Raw genomic sequence first — 15,798 nt, 5'->3', positions numbered from 1 at the left:
AAATATTAAATTTTTAGGGTGGTCAATAAACTTCGAGGATTAATTGAGATGTATGCGAGCAGGCTTGAACACGTCATTCACAAAAAAATAAAAATTAGGTATTTTTATTTGCTCTTAAATTGGAATTATTTGAGCAGAAAATTGAAACCCATCAAAATTGATTCTTCATCTTTTTAATTTGTATCAAATAAGAATTATTCTTAATTTAAATAAAATCTATTTTTAATTTGTAGATAAACATTATATATTCAATGATAAATACTAAAATACATATAAAACTTCTTCTTTAATCCTAAGGAAAAAAAAAAAAAAAAAAAAGGGCATTAAAACAGTAATCAAGATTCTGAACAGAAAGCCTGGTTTAAGAAACCTATGCACATGGGTATTTGTCTCTCTTTGACTTTTTCAAAGCCACTACAATTTAATTAATTAATTAATAATTTTATTGAAATAATATAAAATACTCTGCAAATTTGTACTAGATTAGAGTTGATAAATGAGACAATAATGATTACCATCTTTCATCTTCACTTTTCATCTTTTTCGAGATAATATTTTATTTTTTATTAATTAGGATTTTTTTTTTTTTTTGGTGAGGATGATGCCAACAATTCTAATTTCTACAAATTGATATCACAAAATTTTTGGCTTTGGCTTTTGTTACCAATTAAATAAAATAATATATAAATTATTCTCTTTTCCTTTGCATTTAAAAAATAAAAAGATGATGGGATATTGGAGAATATCTCTCAATTTTTTATATATTTAAAAGTCTCTAATATTAGAGAGCATTACCATACAAAAAAAAAAAAAAAACTCATATTTTGTAAATATCACAAATTCAACTAAAAATAATAAGTCTATATTAATATAAAATCCTTTAATTTCTATTATCAATCTATTAGAATTACAATAAAAATTGATTCATAACTCAATCTCACAAACTTTCTTTCATAACTCTCGACGTAACAATTCACAATTGGTTAGATGGAAAAATTCATAAGAAATTAATTGCAAGATATCATGTTAGAATTATAAAAAAAAAAATTATGAGTTTAGGTTGGAAATATAATATTGTCCTTAGAATTAACCCCTTTTACAAATAAGGGGGCGTTTGGTTGGGGGTTATATAAGATTATTAGGGTAATGTCATCTTATATTACTTGATTACCATGTTTGGTTGTCAAGTAATATAAGATATCGGTAATCTTCAAATACCAATAGCAGTTATTATAGATAATATCGGAGGTAATCTGATTACCTTCATTTTCTTAGGTATTCTGAGATTACTAGGGTTATCTTTTTTTGTTACAATTTTATCTCTTATTAATAAAAATCTTGGACAATAATACCCCTACTTTAAAACAAATTTACAATAATATCCTATTTCAATTTTACACTTGTTTAATTAAAATTTTGGACAATAATGCCTTTATATTTAAAATAATTTACAGACCATCACTGCCACCCAACCACCACCTCCACTGCCACCTAGTCACCACCGCCGACAGTGGGCCAACCACCATGGGCCGTCACCGGAAAATCACCGGAGTCCCTAAAAAAGAACGAGACTCGGTGGGAGACTCCGGGAGGCTTCGATATGGCCGTTTCTGGCCATATTGATGGCCGAAAACGGCCATATCAGGCCAGATTTGGCCGGAAATGCCAGAATAGATATGGCCTGATTTGGCCGTTTTCTGCCATCAATATGGTCAGAAACGGCCATATCAAAGTCTCTTGGTCACGTTCAGCTGTTGATGGGGACTTTTGGAGACTTCCGACGGTGGTCTGCTGTGGCGGTAGGTGGTGGGGGTGATTTCGTAATAAATTAAAGTTTTATATAAGCGGGGGTGTTTTAACTAAATTTGAAATATTGGGGGTTAAAAAAATTATTCAAAAATTAATAATAAAAATAATATTATATTAATATTTGAAAAGGGGACAATTTAGTAATTTAAATAACATACCCACGATAACCAAATATATTAATATAACATATCCACCAACTAACCAAACATATTTTTCTAAAAATTCTCAATAATCTTCCAAGGTAATCTATCTTTCTAGTAATCTAACATTCTCAGTAATCTAATATTCCTGAGTCAAACGCCCTAATATCAATAGATTACTAACCGACAATAAGAGAAAGTCATTCATTGAAACAACAGACAATACAAGTTTTCATTTTTCAAACCAAACATCATGTAGTTTACTAGACAACAAATAACATTAAGAGAAAGTGTTCACTGAGACTAGAGAGGTAATAAGACACTTTCTACCGTTGAGAGTTGATCAGATTTTTTAATAACTTATGAATGTGAATATGTGGTGCAATTACTTTATTATAATTTGACTTATGATTTGTTTTCGGGCGGAATCACATTTTGACCCCTTGATTAGAGAAATGTCTATATTACCCTCATTACTCTTTTCCAATTCAATCATTAAAACTTAATTATGAAAAGGGCAATCCTGTCCTTTCACCTCACAAGTATAAATATTATGGAGACCAAAAACCTAATCTAATATTATTACAAATTCATGATTAAATTTTAACGTCTAAATTTCAAAAAATGGGGATAATATAGATGTTTCTAAAACTTTGGTGCGCCGGGGGGATGGTGGGGTGGGTGCGGGGGGGCGGGTGGGGATGTTATTTTTTAATGGAATGGGTTGGAAATGATTTTCATCCAGTCTTTGTTTTTATTCCAAATAATTGAGATGTCTCAATCACCAATTCGGTGGTAGGTATTCTTCACATTGACACCAAATTAAACGTTTTATTTCTTCATTTAAAAAGTTCCAATTAATTAATTATTAATTACATTATCAAGACAATTAATTTGTCATTTATATAATTGACATTAATTAATTAATATTTATAGTAATGTTATTTAAAAAAGTATTATAATTTTATTACTTAAAATTTACTTTTTCAATATCACAAACTCTTTTTCAAAAATTTTGTATTGTTTGGTAGCAATGGAGAAAAGAGTTTATGAGTTATTTAATAAGTTGTTTTACGTCTTCATTGAGAAGCTTAAAATTTGAGTTTATTTAAAGTGTTAAAATTTTAAAAATATCATCGTTCTATTTAATAATTTTCTTTCGATTTTGTCTTATATATTATAACATTTTTGGTAATTTAAAACTTAAAAAAAAAAAAAACATTTATTTAACCAAAAACCAAATTTTTTTCTTCATGAAAGTATATTTTTATAGGTTGTTAACTTTGCATATTCCTTCAACCATTTAACACTTTTTATATTGAATTAACTAACCATTTTTTAATATTGATATATGCTTTCTTAAAATAAAAATTATAAAAATGTTTTTGTTGATATAGATGGCCTAATTTGTGAATAAATATTTTTTTGGTAGAGTGGGTATGGTTGGTAGTTTAATTAGTTACAACATTCAACACAAAACAAAGTATTGAAGATGGAGACAAGGCTCCCACAATTGCATTCCCCAACCAAATGTATTTAGAAAAATAAATGCAATTTTTTTTGAAAAAAAAAAAAAAAAGCAAAATAAAATCTTCACATTCAAGGGATAGAGAAATTTTATCTTGTTATTTTACTTTTCAAAGGTTAAAAGATAAATTATTGAAAAAAGAAAATTGCATTAATCTTTTCTAGAATTTGGTTAAACTATAGATAGATGTGTTATTGATTTTATTTTTTAACAAACAAAATCAACTCTAAAATCTTGAAAATCATAATAAATCTTTCTTAACATTTGTTTGTTCACTTTGAGAACATTTTTATAATTTATAGACATTTTTTAAACCTTCTTTAATGAGAAATCTCTATTTCTAATTAGATAAATATTATTTTTCAAATTTTTTTTTTTTAGGTAAACCCGGTAATTACCTCTCCCACTATTAGAAGATAAGACCCTTGATATAGCTAACCCTAATAATTCAAGGGTTTTCCATCTTACCACAAGGGTAATTTTTTTTTTTTTTTTTTTTAATATCCACATATATCATTAGATACATTATATACCTCCAACTAAGGGGTTTTTGTTATTTTTGCTAGTTTTTTTTCCCAGATAATTTTAGTATCCACAACCTAATCGACATTTATATTAACTTAATTATCTATTAATTATATAGTCACAAAAGGTCAAAAGAGATGCACCTTCCATGACCTAAAATAATGCACCAATTGGGAAATTTTGTCATTTTCATAAGTAGGCAGGTGGCACAACTAATTAAAATAATTAAATTAGAGTTAGATGAAGCAATTAAATAATGATTGAGAAATGTGTAAGTTGTAGAGGCCATGTGCATCTTCTATTATGGTAGATGTCAGATTAAATGATTGGCAAATTAAAAAATTGGAATTGTTTTTACCAACTATTGGGCCGAAATTGATAAAAGGGAAATTGGGCTTTTATTATTTGGGAAGCCCAAAAAACGAGTTCAATTACTTTCCATTTGCCTTTTAAAAAACAAATAAAAATAAAATACATATATTTGTCATAATTATTCTTCTCCAACTCAAAAATAGAAAGGAAATGAGATTTATGGCTAATTAGAAAAAAAAAAAAATATGGTGAATTATAATAAAAATATAAAGAAAAATAAGATGAGAAAATGATCTTGATCCCTATTCGAAAAAAACAAATAAATAAGAGTTTTTGTAGGACAATTGAGTTTTTGGATTGCTATTTGAATTCTTCATTTACTCTAAGAATACTCCATAACTCCTATTTTGTAAACCAATAATATAAAATAATAACTTTCGATAACTTATAAAATAAGAAATAGATGCATTATAATTATGATTTTTGAGATTAATTATAGTAGTTAATTAAGAATCGGAAAAATGAAAAAAGAAAACCGAAAATTCATTGCTAAAACTTTAACGTTATGCAGAAAAAATAAAATAAAAATAAAGCTTAAGCTTTCAAGTAACGGTTCAATGTTAAGATTTAAGTTTAACAACAGCATAAGATTTAAAAATTCACCAAAATTATTTCTTTGTTTCCCATTGAAATATGAGACCTCCATTTTACATGTTATAACCAAGTTAAACATATATCAATAATTGATCTAATGGTGTGTATATATATATATATATGTATATGGTTCTAATAAATTAATATCGAAATGTTTTGATTAGAGAATTATTCAGTGTAATACTACATATATAAAGTTTACAAACTATTTCCTATAAACTGTTGTAGCAACATTGTATGTTTGCCACATAATCTTCTTTATTCATTTAATTTATTTTTAATTTAAAATCACCTAACTATCTTGTGACGCATTAGTTTGTGTCAACCAGTTAGTTTATATATGAAATATTATCCCTATTCTATGTATATTCCACGTATTTATCATATATAAAAAAAAAAAAAAAAAACCAAAAATTTCAAGCCCATTTTGCCTTAAGAGACATGCCACCAGTCCTAAGAAGAACAGCAACATAAGATTTAAGCTGAAGCCTGATGCTTCCCTGCAACTTTTGGCCCATGAAGTCAGCAGCAAGAAGATCAACTAGAGCCATGTAGATTAGAAGCCCGGCTGATGAAGCATTCAACAACCCTACTGAGATCAATGCTGTTGGACTATTCTCTTTGTATGTGTTTGACAATGCGATTCCTAGGGCAATGCCGAAAGGCGTCGTTACGGCAAAGAAGAACACCATTACCATCTCCTTGAATAGCTTGTACTCAACCTGGTTGTTACATAGTAGAGAAAGTGGAAATTTGTAAGAAGAAATATATAACTAGGGTTTTGTCATAGTACAACCCTGTATCAAGACATTAATGTAAAATTTGTAAACTCATAATGTAAAACTTATAATTTCCATTTGTACTGTGTTGTATGATAGTCAAAGCCTACATAAATGTATATGAAAAAAATTCTTAGGTTTTGATATAAGTATTTGTTTCAAAATTTGGGCTTCGATTATTCAACGTCATAAAAACTTAAATATCTTTTATTGTTAGACGGACTTGACGAGTATTGGTTAGCTGTAAACCACAAAATTTATAGTTTTTAATACGAAGAAGTTTGATTAATTTTTCATTGTCACAATTTTTTGATGATAGGAAACTATCATCTAAGGTCCGTAAACAAGATTTGTATTTTAAAAGAAATTATACCTGGAGAATACAACCACCGAGGCCCATTCCTTCAAACATTTGAGGAAGCAAAGAGCTGCAATAAAACCTTTGATGCTGCAAGTATTGTTTGAGGCTCCAACAGAAAGCCCTATCACAATTGAATGTACTACAATTCCCAATTCTAATACCTAAATATATAAGCAATGTAACACATGTCATCTTCACCATTAATCAAATCAATTGACTACATCCTTATTTACCGATGATAAAACAAAATTGTGATAGTTTTTTAGGTTTGATGGATCTGTGATTTAAAAATAATTTTGAGAAACTAAAATTCAGTCCAAATTTTTTAGTTGTATGTTAAATTTTTGATATTTTAAAATGTGTTTGATATAATACTTCACTTTTTTTCTTTTTTTTTCGAATTAAAAAGCATAAAGAATTAAGAAACAAATATTTTAATTTATTTCTATCAAACATGTTTTCATAGGATTTTTTTTTTAATCTCTTATTTTGAAAAACAAAAAACTGTATTTGATATTTGACATTAGACCATTTTATTCCTTCTTTTTATATTCTAACCTTATTTATACATACTATACATATGACTAACTTGTTAATACATAGTTCATTCTATTTGTTTACTTAAAAAAATGTACCATGGCAATAACAAAATAATGTTACTTTTTTAGTATTGTATCTTGCCATGCATATGTCCGAAGCTCTGAGGTGCTGCCGCCAGCTCTTCGTCCCTTTCACCCCCCTCAGGAATAAGGACACCACCACCAGCATTACACTCTATAAATACTCGTCGCCAAAGAGTCCACCATGAGCGTCACAATCGCAGACAACATCGCCACGAATCCCGTAAAAGGAAACTTATGCCATGGATTATCCTCCAAACAACTTGACGACAACATGTCAAAAGAGTCTGGCAGCACGTGCATGAACCCGGTCGCCAGAATGATCCCGGCGGCAAAAGACTTCACAACAACGAACAAATTCCGATCAGGGTGCAGAGCTTTGACCGAACGAGTGAAAAGCGGCGCAGAAACGCCGATCAAGCTGGTGATTTAGATTGTAACGATGGCGATGATCTTGAGCGGCAAAGCTGCAGCTTTGTCGTTGCAGGAGGAGGAGGAGGCGGTGGTGCATTCATTGTTTGATTGAGAAAGAGCTTGGGGAGTGAAGATGGAGAGGATGAGGAAGAAGGAGATGGAGAAAAGATTGAGAAATGAAGGGGTGGTGGTGGCCATTTTTGAGAGTGTGAATTTATTTTTGATTCACGTTTGATCATGTTTTGGAGATTCATTTTTGATGTGATCTTCTTATATAAGAATTTTGTGTTGTGAGATTAATGTTTTCTTAATATTTTTTTATGGCGAATGTTGTGAGATTGGTTTAATATAGGAATTTTGTGAGATTCAAGTATAGTTTTAATGTAATTTTTAATCTGAAGTAGATGATAGAGATAGAGTAATACTATACTTTATCACAAGAAATTGGCCAAGCGCATCTAATACCAAGTTAATTACCAACCACTAAATCTTGAATACGTACTTTCTTCCTATCCAACAATTTATGAACATTAACCAATCACCATTTTCCCTTTATTTTTAATTAATATTTATCATGAATTTTGCTGATAACCATATCTTTTTGCTATTTTAGAGGGATTTAAACATATATTATTAATAATTGTTTCTTCGTGTCCAACAATTTATGAACATTATTAGCCAATCACCATCTTCCCTTTATTTTTAATTCATATTTATCATCAATTTTGCTGATAACCATATCTTTTTGCAATTTTAGAGGGATTTAAACATATATTAATAATTGTTTGCCGAGTGTGTAATGCTTGTGGCTCCATGCATTTGGCTTGAGTTTTAATTAATTATGAGTGTGTATTATGTAAGTCAATGAATTGATATAAGCATAATAAGGCACGTAGCCACATAGAGATTTGTGGATTCAATTGAACCCACTCAACTTTTAAAAAGCATTAAAACAATATTAATATTTTATAGATTTTACAATTTCAATCTCCAGTTAATTTCATGTTGACCCCACAAAATAAATTATTAATTAACATTTTTTTAACTTTTCTCTTCTTTTCGTTTCCTCTCATTTTCTCTCAAATTATATTTTTCATTTTGGTTGGATATTCAAGAAAGACTACTTTTTTGGATTATAAGGTAAAATGATGCTTATTTTATTTTTATTTTTTTGACTTAAAATTCTTTTCTTTTAGCTTTCTTAATTGATGAAAGATCATAAGCCATAAGTTTTTGTTGAGTTTAATAAATAAGTTTGAAATTGGAAGATTAAATTACTATATTTTTATGTGGGTTTTTATTTAATTTTGTTCATGTTGAGGTATGTGTTAATTAGTTGTTGTTTTAAATTGGGTTTGATAAATTTTGGTTAGTTATTGAATTTATTTTGAATGGTTTAAAGAATTGATGTAACCCTAAGTTGTAGAGATTTGGAGATTATATAACGTTTTCAGAATATAAAAAATCATGAAGAACAATTATAGAATTGATAATTTGGTATGTATAATTTTTAAAATTATATTTTTATGCTTATTATTTCAGTATATATTTTATTATGAATTTATCAACTTTGATATTTTGAACCTATTGACTCAGAATTCTGGTTACGTCCTTGAGCATGACCGTTATGATAGATATATTGAATGTTTAGTTACAATTATGCTATAATTTAATTTTTTTATTGATCCAATGGTATATATACATGGTTCTAACAAATTAATATTAAAATGTTTTGACTAGAGAATTATTCTTGTAATTCTACATATATAAATTATTCCCATAAACTGATATGACAACCCTACATGCTTGCCATGTAGTCTCATTTATTCATTTAATTTATTTTTAATTTAAAACGATTTAATTATCTTGAAATCCATCAGTTTGTATGAGAAAGTTAGTTTGTAAATGAAGTATTATCCTTATTCTATATATATTTTACGTATTTATCACCTTTACATAACAGGTATATATACATAAAAAAACCCATTTAAATTTGTTCTTATTGAATACTATGAAATTTTGTCTTTAATATTTTCTGATGTTATATAACGAGAATTTGGATATGAGAAAAATGCAGCTTTCAACAATTAGGAGATTTAATATGTATCCCAAATGAATTCCTAAATGATGTGTCGTTGCATGTGGCGGTGACATATCATTTAATACCTCAACTCCTTATTACACATTAAAATCACATAAAAGAACACACATCAATTAGAATAGTAAACTTGGGATGTCATTTGAGAAGAGTATTATTCTACATATTTTGTGTGATGTATCTTTTTATTTTTTTATCATAAACTTGCCAAACGTACAAGGGTTTAATCGTGGAAATTGTGAGTCAAAATCTATTGAGTTCCGAAGAATTCTATTTGATCATTTGTCATTTTCTTTTAGACGGCAATGTAGGAAAAAGACGGAAAATAAAAAACAAAAAATAACATAAAAAATACAGTGTTCATCCTGCTATTTTGTTTAACTTATTATTTTAACTTTTAATTTGAAAGATACAGTGGATAAGAATATTCATATTATTTTGGCATATTACACCAGTAGATAAATATATATTAAGATTTAAGTTTAACAAAACTATTCGATTTAAAGGTTCAATGTTAAGATTTAACTTTAACAACATTGTACGATGTGTAAAGTTTCAACATTAAGATTTGTTAGGGCCAAAAATCGCCCTTGGCCCAAATAAGAAAATGGGCTTGATTGTGTGGAAGAGGCCAGACCCAATCCCGGTGCAAGCCCATTTGATTCGAGATATAGCCGGCCCAAATCATTTGGGCACAAGCCTCTCAATCACAGCTCACTTCCTGGACCTATGAGCGAGTTCAGAGCCCACAACCTCCACAGATCACTTTCCTATTCCAAATCAACCTCCTATTCGAGGTCACTTTCCTGTTCAGATCACTTTCCTACTCGAAGTTACTTTCCTGTTCGAGATCACCTTCCTATTCGAACGCTGGTAAGATAGCTCACCACCGCCGTAACTCCTCTAGGGTTCGTATCAGAGTCACACTAGGACTCCTACTCCCACCAGGATGGGGAGACCAGACAATCAATATATAAAAAGGGGCCAAACCTCTCAGAAGACAGATTACATTACACCTTCTCACTTGAAGCTCCTACTTGAGAGCTATACATCACTGCCGTAGTCACAGTCCCCGACTAGACTTCCAGTAACCTCTCTACTCCCTAGCCCTCACTAAATTAGCCTCTTTTAGCCTTGCTGAGTTGAGCATCGGAGTGCCTACAACAATCACCACCCCGGTGTTTTCTGTTCGCTTCACGTGCTTGTTTCTCTACGTGTGCAGGTGCAGCGGATCGCTAGTGGCCTCAACCTCACGAGATTAGACCCCCCTTCCGTACAGGTAGATTTTTACGTCTACAGTTTGACACCCACTGTGGGACCTCTAGCAATTATTTGGCTTGACGAACCTTGCTACGTAGAGGAACATTCCATGGCTGACAATTCGGACAACGCTAACTCCGGCCTCGAGGCCAGACTGGAGGCTCTGACCGCTCTCATGCAACAGAATTCAGACAAGGTGACTGCACTGGAAGCCGAGAACAATGCAATCCGGACCGAAAACGCCTCCATCAAGGCCAAGAATCAGTCTCTAAAAGAGAAGGTGAGTCAGTTTTACGATCTGGAGCTTTTTCCTAGCCAGTACCTCCCAATTGTTTCCGCGCCCCAGTTCCATCCATGTAGCCTCTCCAAACCCCAGAACATAGACCCTCGGCCTCTGGTAAAAGGTCGCGTCCATTAAGTTCATCGGTGGTCGACGATTCGGTCTTGACTCATAGAGAAAAAGATATGCCAACAGAACCCTATTCAGTTGATCCATCTCAGTCTCGGGATCAAGGCGCCCTAGTGACAGAAAGCCCGCACCCGCAAGACCAATCCCTTCTTACCATCCAGTCTCACCTCCAGTCAACCATCCCCACACAAACGCCATTCGGCTCGACCAACCCAACCTGACTACAACAATCGAGCCCACCCATCCTGACGGATCGAATGACTATCAAACAACTCCCTTGACCATCCATGTAGGGCAAAACACCAGATCAGTAACCATAGGAGTCATCCGACTAGAGGGAATGGATGGAGAACCAGGCTACCAGGGTATACACGAAGGAATAATCCACCAGACTACACCGCGCAGCATGAGCCAACAGAATATGCTGAGGACGAATAGGATGGCTGATCCAGCCACACGGGATGACCTAGTGGTATCCCCCTCCCCTATGGAATAGGTACTGGCAAAGAGGTTGGCTGATGTAGAAGCAGTGATGAGACGCATCCTAGGAATGCCGGTCCCAACTAGGAAGAGCAGACATTACTGTTACGCGGATTCACCCTTTGTGGAGGAGATCGCCCTCGCCAACATGCCCCAGAAGTTTACTATCCCTAGCATGAAACCCTATAATGACACGACCGACCCAAATGATCACATAGCCTCGTAGAAGCAGCGGATGTTCATCGTCTTAATATCCCGATCGCTAAGGGAAGTCTGCATATGCAAGAGTTTTGGTTCAAGCTTGTCTGGTCCAACACTCCAATGGTACACGAATCTTTCGAACAGATCCATCGACTTATTTGCCTAACTTACTGACACCTTTGTAGAGTAGTTCGCTAGCAGCAAAAAGCTTGAGAAGCTGTCGGCCGACCTATACAGAGTATACCAGAGAAAGAGAGAGCCATTGAGAGAGTATGTCAGCAGGTTCAACAAAGAGAAGATCTCCATCCCTTCGTGCAACCCTGAGACAACTGTGGACGCCTTCGTGAAAGGCCTCCTCCTGGACGGAGAACTTTACAAAGAACTTACAAAGCTGGGTTGCACCACGATGGAGGATGCTCTGGCTCGAGCAGTGATTCAGATAAGATAGAAGGAAGATAAGATAAACCGAGCAACTCACGCTAGATACGACGTGAGACGAAATGACAGGAAGCCAGAGTACAGATCGGTGGAACACCGCTACCAACCCCCAACGCGTAATACGAGTAGAGTTAGGAAGCCGTATGATCGCCAACCAACGAGAACGGACAACAGACAGTTGAAATTGAACCGGTATAAAATACCAGAGTATAACCTCAATATCAAACCGACCCAAGTCGTCGTAATAATAAAATGAATGGGATCCACTGTTAAGTGGCCAGATAAGCTCAACCCCGAGGCAAGGAGAGATACCACCAAGTGGTGCGAGTTTCACGGCAATCATGGGCACAATATCGCAGACTGCATCGCCTTGCGGCTAGAGGTCGCTGCACTTCTGAAGAGGGGACATCTCCGAGTTCTACTGACAGATAAGGGGAAGAACACCATTAGCCAGTGAACCTCTAAAGAAACATCACCACCTCAGCGGGAACCCATACCGAAAGGACTCTGTTCGCTCATCTCCGGGGGATCAGAGATCAGCGGGGTCAGTTACTCGTCAGCCAAGCGATATGCTAGAGCCAACCGCCACCATCAAGTCCAGTCCATCCATCTAGTTTCAAGATCCCATACCCATCAGGTAATTTAGTTTGAAGATGATCAGCCAGTCACCTTGGCCGCTCCTCATCACGATGCTCTAGTCGTCTCCCTGCAGATCGCCAACATCTTAGTGAAGAGGGTATTCATAGATGGAGGCTCCTCAGCAAACATCCTATTCCTTGAAGTAGTGAAGGCTACGGGTCTAAAAGAAGCAAACATCAACATACTGCCGACACTGCTGGTTGGTTTTAGTTCAGAGCAGAAGTACACCATCGGAGAGATCATCCTCCCTATTTGCGCTAGCGGAGTGAACAAATAGATCGTCTTCATGGTGATCGACTGCCCTTCACCGTACAATGTCATCTTGGGCCGACTTTGGATCCATGACATGTGAGCGATCCTATCAACTTTCCATCAGACGATCAGGTTTCCTACCAAATGGGGAGTATGAGAGATCAAGGGCGGCCCTAAAGCTTCCAGAGACTGTTACAAGAATGCCTTCAAGGGTAAAGGTAACACTTCATAGCAATTACAGTCCCATCCAACCCTTCCGACAGAGCCGGACCAACCATTTATGGAGGAGTTGGATGAAGTGCAGATACATCTGGACGACCCCGAGAGAAAGACCCACATAGGTTCCCGCCTCAAGCCCGATACAAGAGAGAAGCTGATAGAATTTCTCAGGCAGAACCAAGACTGTTTCGCCTGGTCCCACGCCGACATGACCGGAGTCAGTCCAGAGACAATGGTCCACCAACTCAAGGTAGATCTGGATCACCCACTAGTGAAGCAGAGGAGAAGGAAATTTGCACCAGAGCGTAATCGGATCATCAATGAAGAGATAGAAAAGCTCTTGAGCAATGGAATGATCAGAGAAGTCCACTACCCCTAAAGGTTGGCAAACGTCGTGGTGGTAAAGAAGAAGAATGGGAAATGGAGAGTATGCATCGACTTCACGGACTTGAACAAAGCCTACCCCAAAGACTCCTTCCCACTCTCGCATATTGACATGATGGTTGATGCGACCGCAGGCCACGAGCTCCTTAGTTTCATGGACGCCTTCTCAGGGTATAACTAGATCTTGATGCACCCGGACGACCAAGAGAAGATAGCTTTCATCACAGAAAAGGGAACCTATTGCTACAAGGTGATGCCATTCGGTCTCAAGAACGCCGGGGCCACCTACCAGCGGCTAGTCAACAAGATGTTTGCCGAGCACCTCGGGGACACTATGGAAGTTTACATAGATGACATGCTCGTCAAGTCCTTGATGGCCGAACAACATATTGACCACCTCAGCCAGACGTTCGCCGTCCTCAGAAAGTATAATATGAAGCTGAACCTAGCCAAATGCTCATTCAGTGTCTCATCAGGTAAGTTCTTGGGATACATGGTGACTCAGCGAGGGATAGAAACCAACCCTGACCAGATCAGAGCAATCCTCAGCATACCATCTCCAGCTTGCATCAAAGACGTCCATTGCCTAGCAGGACGGGTAGCTGCCTTGAGCCGCTTCATCTCCAGATCTGCCGATAAGTGCCATCTCTTCTTTCATGCCCTCAAGAAATCCAAGAAGTTCGAGTGGACCACCTCCTGCGAGGAAGCCCTAAAACAGTTGAAAAGATACCTGACCTCTCCTCCGCTCCTTTCCAAGCTTGTGGACGGGGAGAAGCTTTACTCTTATCTGACGGTCTTAGAGACAGCAATCTTAACAGTGCTAGTTTGGGAAGAAGAGACGAAGCAGCTACCGGTCTATTATGTTAGCAAGTCACTCCTCGACGCCGAAACACGATACAGTCAGTTGGAGAAACTGGCTCTCGCCCTCATCCATGCATCTAGGAAGCTCAAGTTGTACTTTTAGTGTCACTCCATAGTTGTACTCACCTCCTTCCCACTCAAGAAAATACTGCACAAACCAGAGCTATCAGGCCAACTCATGCAATGGACAGTAGAGCTCAGAGAGTTCGACATATCATACCAACCTCGCACCGCCATCAAGTCCCAAGCACTAGCAGACTTCATTGTTGACTTCACCCCGAGTAGCACCACCCATGCAGAAAAAGAGCTGTTATGCATGAACGGCTGACCACCCTCCAAATGGACTCTTTTAGTGGATGGCTCGAGTAACGTGAATGGAAGCGGACTTGGTTTAGTATTGATTGTGCCAGAGGGAAACATCAACCAATGAGCAATATGGTGCGGGTTCAAGTGCATGAACAACGAAGCCGAATACGAGGCCCTCATCGCTGGACTTTCCTTAGCTAAAGAAATTGGAGCAAAGAGACTGAAATTAAAGTCCGATTCCCAACTCGTGGTCAATCAACTGCAAGGCACATATCAAGCACATGACTTGAAGATGACATCCTACTTGAACATGGTCAAAGAGCTGCAGGCCCAATTCGAGGAGTTCTCTATTGTCCAAGTCCCCAGAGCGAAGAACTCTCACGCTGACGCCCTTGCCAACCTTGGCTTAGCGCTCAAATGTTCTTCCCAGTCATCCATCCCTCTATTATTCATGCAGTGGCCGGCCAACTAGAAGGAGCAACCACCAAACAAGTCGCCTGGGGAAGCCATGGGTGTTGAACTAGCCGACTGCTGGATGACACCGATAGTGAGATACATGGAACACAATGAACTCCCAGCTGACAAGAACGAAGCACGTTGACTGAAGGCAAGAGCTGCCAGATTCACCATATATGAGGGCCAACTCCTAAGAAAATCATTCTCAGGTCCTTATCTCAAGTGTACAAGCCCAGAAGAGGCCTAACGTGTACTCGCTGAATTACATGAAGGCGAATGTGGAAACCATGCTGGGGGACGCAGCCTCGCACATCGGGTGATCACTGCTAGGTATTACTGGCCGAATGCGCACCGATTCGGCCGCTTATGTGAAGAAGTGTGATAGTTGTCAGAGGTTTGCTCATATCTCACACCTCCCACCGGAGCGACTCCATTCCATCCTCACACCCTAGCCCTTTATGAAGTGGGGAATAGACATAGTGGGAAAACTACCTACTGCACTCAGGTAACGAGTCTTCATGTTAGCTGTGACAGACTACTTTACTAAATGGATCGAAGCTGAAGCCTTTGCTCAAGTCAGAGACCGAGAGGTAAAAGCTTTCACGTGGAAGAATGTCATCTGCAGGTTCGGATACCGAAAGAAATCGTCACCG

General features: G+C 36.1%; 1 pseudogene; it reads right to left on the bottom strand.

Moving 5' to 3' along the window:
- Nucleotides 1-5,384: 5,384 nt before the first annotated feature.
- LOC116125779 lies at nucleotides 5,385-7,364 on the bottom strand (annotated as a pseudogene).
- Between the last annotated feature and the right edge of the window lie 8,434 nt (nucleotides 7,365-15,798).

The sequence above is a fragment of the Pistacia vera genome, unplaced genomic scaffold (assembly GCF_008641045.1).
Source record: "Pistacia vera cultivar Batoury unplaced genomic scaffold, PisVer_v2 Contig171, whole genome shotgun sequence".
In the NCBI taxonomy this organism is placed as follows: domain Eukaryota; kingdom Viridiplantae; phylum Streptophyta; class Magnoliopsida; order Sapindales; family Anacardiaceae; genus Pistacia; species Pistacia vera.
The sequence above is the reverse complement of the archived record's forward strand: the minus strand, read 5'-3'. Positions and strand labels throughout refer to the sequence as shown.